The sequence below is a fragment of the Bolinopsis microptera genome, chromosome 7 (assembly GCF_026151205.1).
Source record: "Bolinopsis microptera isolate Bmic1 chromosome 7, MBARI_Bmic_1.0, whole genome shotgun sequence".
Taxonomy (NCBI): domain Eukaryota; kingdom Metazoa; phylum Ctenophora; class Tentaculata; order Lobata; family Bolinopsidae; genus Bolinopsis; species Bolinopsis microptera.
The window spans coordinates 10987394-11000309 of NC_087078.1; the positions used below are offsets into that span (position 1 = coordinate 10987394).

Below are 12916 nucleotides of genomic sequence, written 5' to 3' on the forward strand. Positions count from 1 at the left end.
TATTTGTTTTTGGCTCGATCTGACTATCTAAACTATCAAATAAATGCGAAAATGAACCTTCATTTGAAAGAAATGAACACGAATATTTTTTGGCCCATCCTGTATCCACATCTATCTCTACTATAATTCAGAGAATTATTTCTGATGTAGAATGTATGTACGACCGCCCACGTGCAAATTAGATGAAAAATATGAACTTGCATAGTAACCATGGTAACGAGGGTTGTTACACGCACGTGCACGTGCAAGGATTGTTAAAATGGCATTTTTTATCGTTTTTGTTGATATTACGTTGTGTTTAGTGCGAGCAACATTTTAATTGGCTGTATCTTCGGTTGTGTAGGATATTTTTTGACGCGATTTTAACTTACTAACAAAAAATACTATTAATTTCCTCCCTGTGACCACGGGTTTTCTAGTTAATTAATAATGTGATGTGTTATATTCATCTATAAAACTGCAGGATGAAAGGATGGGTATGGAAAGAATGGAAATTATCACACTACTATTGTTGCTCTTCTATACTGCTAGAACCGAAGGTTAAAAATGATTTTTAGAAACCTAAATTAAAAAGTTGGCCCTTTTAGGCCCTTTGCCCAGATTTTATGGGGGGGGGGGGGGGGGGGGGGGGGAGGGGGGCCTCCCCCTGCTCCCCGTTTCCTACACCCTCTGTTAGTATGCCCATGACTCGGCTTCCAGAGGATCAGTTTGTTCAGTGTCAGCTCCAGATGTCGATGAGCACTGACCTACCAGTCTGAGCCTTCATTGGGTTATCTTAGAGCTGACTTTGGGAAGTTCACCGTACAGGCTGTGGTTGCTGACATGGTCTCGATATTGATTGATGTTAAGGGCCATTCTTAACATTTGCGTATTGCAACCATCAACCATCTTCTCTAGCTTTTTTGTCATAGTCCAAGTCTCGCAACCGTACAAAAGCAATGACTCGACTAGTGCTATAAACAATTTGATCTTGATAGACTTCCTAAGCTTGGAATTCCAAAGTTTTTTCAGTTGGTGGCATGCTCCCCATGCTCATCTTTTCCTAACTCTGATATTTCTCTCACTGTCTCTGTTCTAAAACCCGGGTAAGTGAAGTCTTCCACATGCTCATGCTCTATTGTGCTGTTACCCAGGGACTTGGTGGTACCAGGATTCTCGATGTTCTGAGTAATGAATTTGGTTTTCCATTCATTCATTCTAAGTCCCACTGTAGCAGCAACCCTTTCTACCTCTTGCATCAGCGTGTCTGCCTCCTTTACAGTATCCGCTATCAGAGCAAAGTCAACCGCTAAACCAGTGTCCGATATCTTCTCCACCTTGACTCTCCTACTCCTGTAAGGCTTTATGGTAAATCCTATTTCAGGGTGCTTGCTGAAGGCTTGTCTCATGCAATAGTCTAGGGCTATAATGAACAAGTATGGTTCTAACGTATCCTCTTGTAGAACCCCTGCCAAGATATCAAAGATGTGAACAACCCCTTACGGAAATATGGGTATTTGCCATATCATCGTGCATTCCTGTTTTTTACGAGCAGGCACTACAAGTAGGCACAAACAGACACTCTAACACATCCCTATCACTTCAGACAAGTTTGACGATCCAGAGCAAAAGTGGTATCCAAATAGACGCCGGGGTAACGATGCTGCCAGTTTCTATGGAGGAAGTATTTGGTACTGGCTCCAATTAATGTTTATACCACCTTTCTTTGCACTTTTGATAATAATTTTTTCCTTTGTTGCCTGTGCACGTGGAAGAGTATGTGCCTGTTGCAACAGAGGTAAAAGGAGCACTATCACCGTGCAAGTGGCCTAATTGCTCTGATTTCTTAGTCTGAAAACCGGTAACTATTAACTGGTAACTGGTAACTGGTAACTGGTAACTGGTAACTGGTAACTGGTAACTGGTAACTGGTAACTGTAACTGGTAACTGGTAATTGGTAACGGGTTACCATATCAGAGACCTCTGAATAGCTGCAAAATAATCACAATGAAGTCCTTTGAACTATAAAACCATTTACAACCCTTACTTTTCAACCAATATACCCTTTGAGGCTTTCATGCATGGTGCATGGTCATGATATCATTATTATTTATCATTGTGCATTCTTTTTACACAGGATAACACAGGTTTTTTTCACAGAATTAAAATTAAAATTATTGGCCCACCATCGTGGACTGTAGTAATTATACACAATTACATAAAAATTGTTAATTGATCATGTTAATATCTTGTTTGTAATCAGAGCCAGTGTTGGCCCTATGTAAAATGCATAATATTATAAAATGCATGATATTATAAAATGCATAATATTATAAAATGCACAATATTATAAAATGCATAATATTATAAAATGCATTGCACAATTATTATTATATTAATCTATACCGTTTTTAGGTATGTAATTATGATTTTTCTTCAATTTTTTAATCTAGTTAACTTTAAAAATTCTCTGTTTTTTAATAAAAGTTGACCTATTTTATGTCATTATTTTTTATCTACATAATATAATTTTTCTAATCTAAATTAGCAATTATTTCTTATTAGAAAACTTAAATTATGAGAGCGACATCACTCTAATGTCGTCAGTTATTTCTAATTCTAAATTAAATTCTGATTATGTTGTTCGACTATGAAAAAGACAAAAATACCTTTTTTTATACGATATCTTTAAATTAATATTATATTTGAATTGTCATATATTTGGTTTTGTTCTACCACTTCAAAAATTGTAATATTTACATATTATTAATTTGATAGACAATAATCTTTGATTCTTGAAAGCTAAAATTACCTTTGATCTGAACTACCTTACTCGGGAATATTATAGCGGGTTAATTTATGACTGGGAAAATTAATGACCGGGAAAAATATGGCGGAATGTTCCAAAACCCACCAAGCATCAAAATGTATTACTATTAGTTTACCTTACTCGGGAACATTATAGCAGGTTAATTTATGACTGGGAAAATTAATGACCGGGAAAAATATGGCGGAATTTTCCAAAACCCACCACTTTATCCCAGTCATAATATTCCCGAGTAAGGTAATAAAAATTCCAAAAAATAGCAAAAAATGTAAATTATGGTCGGAATTATTTCGAAAAGAGAGTTATCTGATATAATAATAAGAGAGATAAGAAAGAATATTTGAGGACCTATTTTGATGAGAGAGGACACTTTCCTTGTAGATTTTATTATTTTAAAAATTGATCGGAGGAATAGTACCAAAAATGTAGCTAAAATGATCAAGTTCATTTATAAAAAAAGTATGAAGTTATTTCCCAGCCAATCATTTTTGATTGTTTATTTTCTCTGTTTATACCGATAAGTTATTTTTTTTTCAAAAATTTTTTTCCGTTATGATATGAAAAAATAATAATCTAAGTCCAAACTTTTTACCTATCATAAAGATATTCTGTTTGATTGAATTATTGATAATTTTATTGTGTGTTTAAGTAAAAAATCTCATTTATATGCAAAATCGATGGAAATAGGTGGAATTTAGAGAATTTCTCACTGTGTAACAAACTCCATGAAATATGTTATTTAACTTAGCTTCAGTATTACATCTTGATGGTATCTTGTATTTTGGGCCTTAAAAGCGAAATTAGTAACCTCCTCATTAATAGTCAGCTGAACAATTATTCAACACTTATTCGTCGATCTGCCGTACATAGCATAACTTTGAGCAAAGCTAGCCACTTAGTCGAGTAAAACCTTAAGACATTATTGTTATATGTATAGTGATAAGCTATCTTTTACACGATTCTACCGTAGCATAGAAACAGTAATCTTAACTGCTTTATTTAAAAAAAACGAAATTCATAAGGCAAGATATTTCGGTAGCTATGACGACCAGCTCCCTATATTTACAATTTCATAACATGAAAAAGGCATGGGCCGAAACGTCGACAACTATTTGTTTGAAAAACTGAGTGGAGACTCTCACTTTGTCCCAAAACATCAATTATAATATCTAGATCTATTAATCAATAATGTGATGTGTTATATTTATCTATAAAACTAATCAGAGAATGAAAGGATGGGAATGGAAAGAATGAAAATTATCACACTACAACTGTTGCTCTTCTATACTGCTTGGACCGAAGGTTCTACTACTGGTAAGTTCATAAAATTTCAGTCGAGAGGCATTCTCCCACATCCACAAACACTATCATTCAGACAGTCTGACTGAGAGGAAAATGTAACCACAATAAAACCTCACTATACCGTGCCTCTCTATACTGGATACTTCCGTTGTTGTTTAAAATGAAATTTAAAGCCTAAATCAAAATTCGAAAAATGCTATATGATCTGCATATCCTTTTTCTTCAACCTTGTTGAAAATCACACGTTTTTAACTTTCAGAATACAAGATAAGTTTCTGGATGAGATCCGCTGAAGAAAAAGTTTATCCACTGGTTATTGTCACTGGAACTAATGGAAAAACAGTGGAACAACAGTGTGAAGCAAACTTGTCAGCACCTAAGAAGATTTCAGCATGTACCATAAAGACTGAAACTGATATTGGAACATTTGAATGTCTGATTGTAAGAATCATTCATTGTCAATTCTGTCGCTTGACATACCAAATGGTAAACAGAACAATTAAAATGAGAGTAATATTTATGTGTACATGAAGGTATAATTTGTAGGTATTTGGAGGTTTTTGCTGGTATCGTTAAGTATCAACAGAATCCTTTCGACCCATCTCTTGACTATTCGTATGAAATGTTTTTAAATCTGACCATATTTAACTTTTCGAAATTTCAGGCGACAGTTGAGATATCCGGCATAAATGAGACCCAATACTATTTCCCGCGTTTTGGGATTGACTCTTTGTCTCGTACCGATGGAAATCAAACAGTGTGTTTTACAGGTTTTACTTTTTATCTGTTAATTCTTATATAATATACCAATCTATTAGATAGGACTTAGGGGTCACATAATACTACGTAATCAGCCGAGGGGCAGGGGGGTTTTGTAATGATTACACTAATGTAATTTGTATACATACAATAGCTATATGTAAAACTGATTACAGAGGGGGAGGTGGGGGGGTAAAAATTGTCCAAAAAGTGATTACGTAATATTATGTGAACGACTTGACTTAAGGCGGTAGTAGGCGGTACTAGTGTTCCCGAGATCCATTTATAACAGTTCTCCACAGCTTTCTGTCCTCCATCAGTCTAGCTATCTCATCTACTGACTTCAGCCCAGTATCTGATTTTAGGTTATCTAGTAATGTTAAGTAAGGTCGCCCCCGAGGGGTGTAGGAATGATTTTTTTCATGTAATCGCGATTTTTTTCAGATCTTGGCCTCGCGACAAATCCCGATTTTTTCAGTTCTCCGCATCAAATTTGCAATTGCCTATTTTCCTTTATTAAATCTAGGAACCAAATTTGCGTATTTTCCTTCAAATCTGTGGGCCAAATATCACGTTTTCTATAATTAGCATATGAAACCAATCACATCCACAACCTTCCGAATGTAGACCTACAGTCACAGACTTCAGAAAACTGAAAAATATTTTCGGCTCATAATGATCAGGGTAGTATAGAGGCCTGCCTTCCGAGATCGCATTACAAAGGGGAACCCTCGAGTCCAAAATCGTATATCGAACCTGGGTAGGTGCGAACTTCGAAAACCGAAAAAAAATATTTCGACTCATAATGATCAGGGTAGCATTAAACATAAACAAAAGTAGTTTCCAAGAAAACCAAAAATTTTTAGAAACCTTAATTAAAAAGTTGGCCCTTTTTGGCCCCAAAATGATGGCCTCCCCCTGCCCCCGCTTCCTACACCCCCTGTTAGTATGCCCATAACTCGGCTTCCAGAGGATCAGTTTGTTCAGTGTCAGCTCCGGATGTCGATGAGCATGACCTGCAAGTCTGAGCCTTCGTTGGGTTATCTTAGAGCTGACTTTGGGAAGTTCACTGTATAGGCTGTGGTTGCTGACATGGTCTCGATATTGATTGATGTTAAGGGCCATTCTTAACATTTGCGTATAGCAACCATCAACCATCTTCTCTAGCCTTTTTGTCATAGTCCAAGTCTCCGAACCGTACAAAAGCAGCGACTCGACTAGTGCTATAAACACTCTGATCTTTATAGACTTCCTAAGCTTAGAATTCCAAAATTAGTTCAGTTGGTGGCATGCTCCCCATGCTCATCTTTTCTTAACCCCGATATCACTCTCACTGTCTCTGATTCTAGAACCCATGTTAGTGAAGTCTTCCACATACTCTATTGTGCTGTTACCCAGGGACTTGATGGTATCAGGATTCTCGATGTTCTGAGTAATGAATTTGGTTTTCCCTTCATTCATTCTAAGTCCCACTGTAGCAGCATCCCTTTCTACCTCTTGCATCAGTATCTCTGCCTCCTTTACAGTATCCGCTATCAGAGCAAAGTCATCCGCTAAACCAGTGTCCTATATCTTCTCCACCTTGACTCTCCTACTCCTGTAAGGCTTTATGATAAATCCTATTTCAGGGTGCTTGCTGAAGGCTTGTCTCATGCAATAGTCTAGGGCTATAATGAACAAGTATGGTGCTAACGTATCCCCTAGCCCTTGTAGAACCCCTGCCAAGAAATCAAAGATGTGAACGACCCCTTACGGAAATATTGGTATTCACCATATCATCGTGAATTCCTGTTTTTTACAAGCAGGCACTACAAGTAGGCACAAACAGGCACTCTAACACATCCCTATCACTTCAGACAAGTTTGACGATCCAGAGCAAAAGTGGTATCCAAATAGACGCCGGGGGTCTGATTATGGTGGTTTTGATGGAAGTTTTTGGTACTGGCTCCAATTGATGTTTATACCACCTTTCTTTGCACTTTTGATAATGATTTTTTCCTTTGTTGCCTGTGCACGGGGAAGAGTATGTGGCTGTTGCAACAGAGGTAAAAGGAGCACTATCACCGTGCAAGTGGCCTAATTGCTCTGATTTCTTAGTCTGAAAACCGTTTATCGGTAACTATTAACTGGTAACTGGTAACTGGTAACTGGTAACTGGTAACTGGTAACTGGTAACTGGTAACTGGTAACTGGTAACTGGTAACTGTAACTGGTAACTGGTAACTGTAACTGGTAACTGGTAACTGTAACTGGTTACCATATCAAAGACCTCTGAATAGCTGAAAAGTAATCACAATGAGGTCATTTGAACTATAAAACCACTTACAACCCTTACTTTTCAACCAATATACCCTTTGAGGCTTTCATGCATGATGCTTGGTCATGATATATCATTGTTATTAATCATTGTAAATTCTTTTTACACAGGATAGCACAGGTTTTTTTCACAGAATAAAAATAAAAATAATTGGCCCACCATCGTGGACTGTAGTAATTATACACAATTAAATAAAAAATGTTAATTGATCATGTTGATATATCTTGTTTGTAATTAGAGCCAGGGTTGGCACTTGGCATGACCCTATCTAAAATGGATAATATTATAAAATGCATTGCAAAATTAATATATAATACCGTTTTTAGGTATGTAGTTATGATTTTTCTTCAATTTTTAATCTAGTTAACTTTAAAAATTCTCTGTTTTTTGATAAAAGTTGAACTATTTTATGTCATTATTTTTTATCTACATAATATAATTTTTATAATCTAAATTATCAATTATTTCTTATTAGAAAACTTAAGTTATGAGAGCGACATTACTCTGATATCGTCAGTTAATCCTAATTCTAAATTAAATTCTGATTATGTTGTTCATAAAATGAGCAAGATAAAAATACATTCAATATTTTATACCTTATCTTTCAATTAATATAATATTTTAATATATATTTGGTTTTGTTCTACCACTTCAGTTCAAAAATTGTAATATTTACATAAATTATTAATTTGATAGACGATAATCTTTGATTTTTAAAAGCTAAAATTACCTTTGATCTGAACTAATAAAAGACTAGTAATAAAAGGAAGAAAAAAATGTAAAAATTCCAAAAAATAGCAAAAAATGTAAATTATGGTCGGAATTATTTCGAAAAGAGAGTTATCTGATATAATAATAAGAGAGATAAGAAAGAATATTTGAGGACCTATTTTGATGAGAGAGGAAACTTTCCTTGTAGATTTTATTATTTTTAAAAATTGATTGGCGGAATAGTACCAAAAATGTAGCTAAAACGATCAAGTTCATTTATAAGATGTCATACAAAAAGTATGAAGTAATTTCGCAGCCAACCATTTTTGAATGTTTATTTTCTCTGTTTATACCAATAAGTTATTTTTTTATTTAAACATTTTTTTCCGTTTTGTCCAAACTTTTTACTTATCATAAAGATATTCTGTTTGATTCAATTATTGATAATTTTATTGTGTGTTTAGGTAAAAAATCTCATTTATAAGCAAAATCAATGGAAATAGGTGGAATTTAGAGAATTTCTCACTGTGTAACAAACTCCATGAAATATGTTATAACTTAGCTTCAGTATTACACCTTGATGGTATCTTGTATTTTGGGCCTTAAAAGCGAAATTAGTAACCTCCTCATTAATAGTCAGCTGAACAATTATTCAACGAACACTTATTCGTCGATCTGCCGTACAAAGCGTAACTTTGAGCAAAGCTAGCCACTTAGTTGAATAAACAACCTTAAGACATTATTATAATATGTATAAGCTATCTTTTACACGATTCTAGCATAGAAACAGGGAGTAATCTCAACTGCTTTATTTAAAGAAAAACGAAATTCATCAGGCAAGATATTTCGGTAGCTATGACCAGCTCCCTATATTTACAATTTCATAACATGAAAAAGGCATGGGCCGAAACGTCGACAACTATTTGTTTGAAAAACTGATTGGAGACATTCACTTTGTCTAACTTTGTCCCAAAACATGTGAAGTGTTATAATTATCTATAAAATTAATCAGAGAATGAAAGGATGGAAATGGAAAGAATGAAAATTATCACACTACAACTGTTGCTCTTCTATACTGCTTGGACCGAAGGTTCTACGACTGGTAAGTTCATCAAATTTCAGCCAGAGGCATTCTCCCACATCCACAAACACATCATTCAGACAGTCTGACTGGGAGGAAAATGTAACCACAATAAAACCTCACTATACCGTGCCTCTCTATACTGGATACTTCCGTTGTTGTTTAAAATTAATTTAAAGCCTAAATCAAAATTCGAAAAATGTTATCTTATCTGCATAATATCCTTTTTCTTCATCCTTGAAAATCACACGTTTTTAACTTCCAGAATACAAGATAAGTTTCTGGATGAGATCTGCTGAAGAAAAAGTTTATCCACTGGTTATTGTCACTGGAACTAATGGAAAAACGGTGGAACAACAGTGTGAAGCAAACTTGTCAGCACCTCAGAAGATTTCAGCATGTACCATAAAGACTGAAACTGATATTGGAACAGTCTGATTGTAAGACTCAGCGACTGTCAACGCACGAGTGAGAGTACATAAAGGTATTTGGAGGTTTTTGCTGGTATCATTAAGTATCAATAGAATCCTTTCGATCCATCTCTTGACTATTCGTTAATATTCGTATGAAATGAAAAAATCTGACCATATTTAACTTTGATAAATTTCAGGCGACAGTTGAGATATCGGGTATAAATGAGACCCAATGTTGTATCCCGCGTTTTGGGACTGACTCTTTTAGATTTCTTTTCGACGGAAAGAAGTGTGTTTAGAAGTTTTTACCTTTTATCTGTTAAGACTTATTATATACCTATGCCAATCTATTAGATATGACGTAGGGGTCGTTCACATATTACGTAATCAGCCGATCCGAGGGGGAGGGGGTTTTGAGATGATCTCGCTACTATATATGATAGGAAGCATAACGAGTTTATTCATTACGTGTGATCAGGTGATTGGTTTACCTAATCACGTGATAAGGTGACCCCGTTAACTACCCCGTTAAACATTATGGGAATCGTTAAAGGTGCCCAATTAAGGTGTCGTGTCACGGTGTCACATAATCACCCAGTCAATTTTGTTAACGAGATACAGAAAATGCTTGATAACTTCGTCATTTCTAATTCGTTTTGCCTCATGTTTTCAGATCATATGCAACATTTGATAATCTACCGTCTCTGAAAAAATTAGGCGTTGAGCATGTTCAGAGAAAACAATATATAGGTGTTTAAATATTGAATGGGCGTGGTCTAAAATATTCGAATTTTCAAATTTTGACGACGGAATCCTCGAACCAGTAAGTACAGTATGCCATCTGCAAAGCAACAGCTCTCAAATATAAAACACGGCGGAGCTATTAAGGCCAACGTATGGGTACTGACTTTTGGCCCACCCTGTATAAAGGGAGACGATATATATATATATATATATCCATATATATGGATGGCGGTTAGATGAGTACACTACTCTCACAAGCATCTCGAGTCTCTCGGTGATCCTGCCTCCACACCACACTCAGTCTGGACTCCCTTCCGGCCGACCGAACTATTTTCCTAATATCTCCTAATATAACTTTGATCGAACAAGCCTAAATTCATGATGCACTATAAACTTGATTTGAGACAGAAATTTTAGACAATTTATCTGCTTACGTGTAATTTCAAACTCTTATCAGATACCATGTCTTTTATCTAATTTTTATCAGCAGATTTATAAATCTGCTGTTCATTTGTAGCTATTACCTTGCTAGTTATGAGTAAATTTTTGCCTTCCATCAATTGAGTGCAGCTTTCAGTTTCAAAATTTTCAGTTTATTCAGATTTTTCGTTTTCGATATTGCAAATTTTTAATAAATCATGTTCAGATTATGGTGATAATGGATGTAAAGGTACTTCAACCGAATTAACAATCCAACCGTGTGTATGACGTGTCCCAGTAGCCAATCATAATATATGTATTTCTACCGGTGGCACATACTGGATGGCGGTTAGATGAGTACACTACTCTCACAAGCATCTCGAGTCTCTCGGTGATCCTGCCTCCACACCACACTCAGTCTGGACTCCCTTCCGGCCGACCGAACTATTTTCCTAATATCTCCTAATATAACTTTGATCGAACAAGCCTAAATTCATGATGCACTATAAACTTGATTTGAGACAGAAATTTTAGACAATTTATCTGCTTACGTGTAATTTCAAACTCTTATCAGATACCATGTCTTTTATCTAATTTTTATCAGCAGATTTATAAATCTGCTGTTCATTTGTAGCTATTACCTTGCTAGTTATGAGTAAATTTTTGCCTTCCATCAATTGAGTGCAGCTTTCAGTTTCAAAATTTTCAGTTTATTCAGATTTTTCGTTTTCGATATTGCAAATTTTTAATAAATCATGTTCAGATTATGGTGATAATGGATGTAAAGGTACTTCAACCGAATTAACAATCCAACCGTGTGTATGACGTGTCCCAGTAGCCAATCATAATATACAGGGTGGGCCAAAAGTCAGTACCCATACGTTGGCCTTTATAGCTCAGTCACTGAGTGCCCAATTTAAATACTTCTTTCTGGTATGACTTAGTACCACCACTGGTTCGAGGAATTTGTCAACTCGAAAAATATTCGCGTTCATTTTTTTCAAATGGAGGTTCATTTTCACATTTATTTGATAGTTTGGATAGTCGGATCAAGCTAAATGTTATTGAATTGTGTTTGGCCATTCGAATTACGTTTGTCCTGAAAGAATTAGAACTGTAGCTTCTCAGATGACCGAGATATGAAGCATAACGAGTTTATTCATTACGTGTGATCAGGTGATTGGTTTACCTAATCACGTGATAAGGTGCCCACGGTAACTACCCCGTTAAACATTATGGGAATTGTTAAGGGTGCCCAATTAAGGTGTCGTGTCACGGTGTCACATAATCACCCAGTCAATTTTGTTAACGAGATACAGAAAATGCTTGATAACTTCGTCATTTCTAATCCGTTTTGCCTTATGTTTTCAGATCATATGCAACATTTGATAATCTACCGTCTCTGAAAAAATTAGGCGTTCAGCATGTTCAGAGAAAACAATATAGGTGTTTTAATATTGAATGGGCGTGGTCTAAAATATTCGAATTTTCAAATTTTGACGACGGAATCCTCGAACCAGTAAGTACAGTATGCCATCTGCAAAGCAACAGCTCTCAAATATAAAACACGGCGGAGCTATTAAGGCCAACGTATGGGTACTGACTTTTGGCCCACCCTGTATATATATATTATATATATATCATATCCGTACCATTTTACTGATACCAAAACATCAAATTTAACACGACTTTCCGCGAGAACCGTGAGAGATATATCATTGAAACTTTTTTGGCTGGGTCGAATGCTTTTATGTTTTTATGGCCTCTTGACCAGTATGAAGAAATTAAAAATTGGCCAAGGAATAAGAATTTTAGTGCCCAAAATTTGGACTCCCAAGTGGTGTCAAAAACGCGAATTAAATAGGTAATAATTATTTTAGCCTCTTGAGTCTTGACGCCACTTCAGGGTTAGACGGATTCCTGCTAGTGTTATAATACTACTCACTTCTGTAGTCAATGCAGGTATCACACAAGCAGTGTCCTGGTGTCTTCCCGCACCACCCCCCTGGAGAACAGCAACTGTAACCGGCTGGATCGTCAGGATTACACTGAGCTGGTGTTCCATCAGAGAGAGGGTTATTAGGTCCACATCTCAGGTCATCTCTCCACTTCTTTACTCCTGTTATCAAAGTTTTAGACAAAGCATGAAATTGGGTTACACAATGCACCATTAAATCTTTCTGAATCCTTTAAGGCATGGTTTGTTGCCATGCTGTGTGCTTAAATATTGACGTTTCTACTGAAGAGGTCGATGACTGGCTATCAATAATCGGTGTTGTTATTTCGAAACTCTTTATAGTTTATTGCGATATTGTCTGCAAATTTTTCTAATAAACGGCATTAAGGTTCACCATCGACCCGT

The 12916-nt window shown here is 35.8% G+C and overlaps 3 long non-coding RNA genes across 3 annotated transcripts; all 3 read left to right on the forward strand.

The window, feature by feature from the left end:
- Positions 1 to 461: 461 nt before the first annotated feature.
- Positions 462 to 2093, forward strand: LOC134818912 (uncharacterized). The gene is made up of 2 exons (XR_010160702.1): positions 462 to 539; positions 1586 to 2093. It is a non-coding gene; the product is annotated as an uncharacterized LOC134818912 (long non-coding RNA).
- Positions 2094 to 4029: 1936 nt separating this feature from the next.
- Positions 4030 to 7370, forward strand: LOC134818048 (uncharacterized). The gene is made up of 4 exons (XR_010160595.1): positions 4030 to 4121; positions 4369 to 4595; positions 4774 to 4879; positions 6725 to 7370. It is a non-coding gene; the product is annotated as an uncharacterized LOC134818048 (long non-coding RNA).
- A 1542-nt stretch (positions 7371 to 8912) lies between these two features.
- Positions 8913 to 10045, forward strand: LOC134818049 (uncharacterized). The gene is made up of 3 exons (XR_010160597.1): positions 8913 to 8998; positions 9243 to 9461; positions 9588 to 10045. It is a non-coding gene; the product is annotated as an uncharacterized LOC134818049 (long non-coding RNA).
- Positions 10046 to 12916: the final 2871 nt, after the last annotated feature.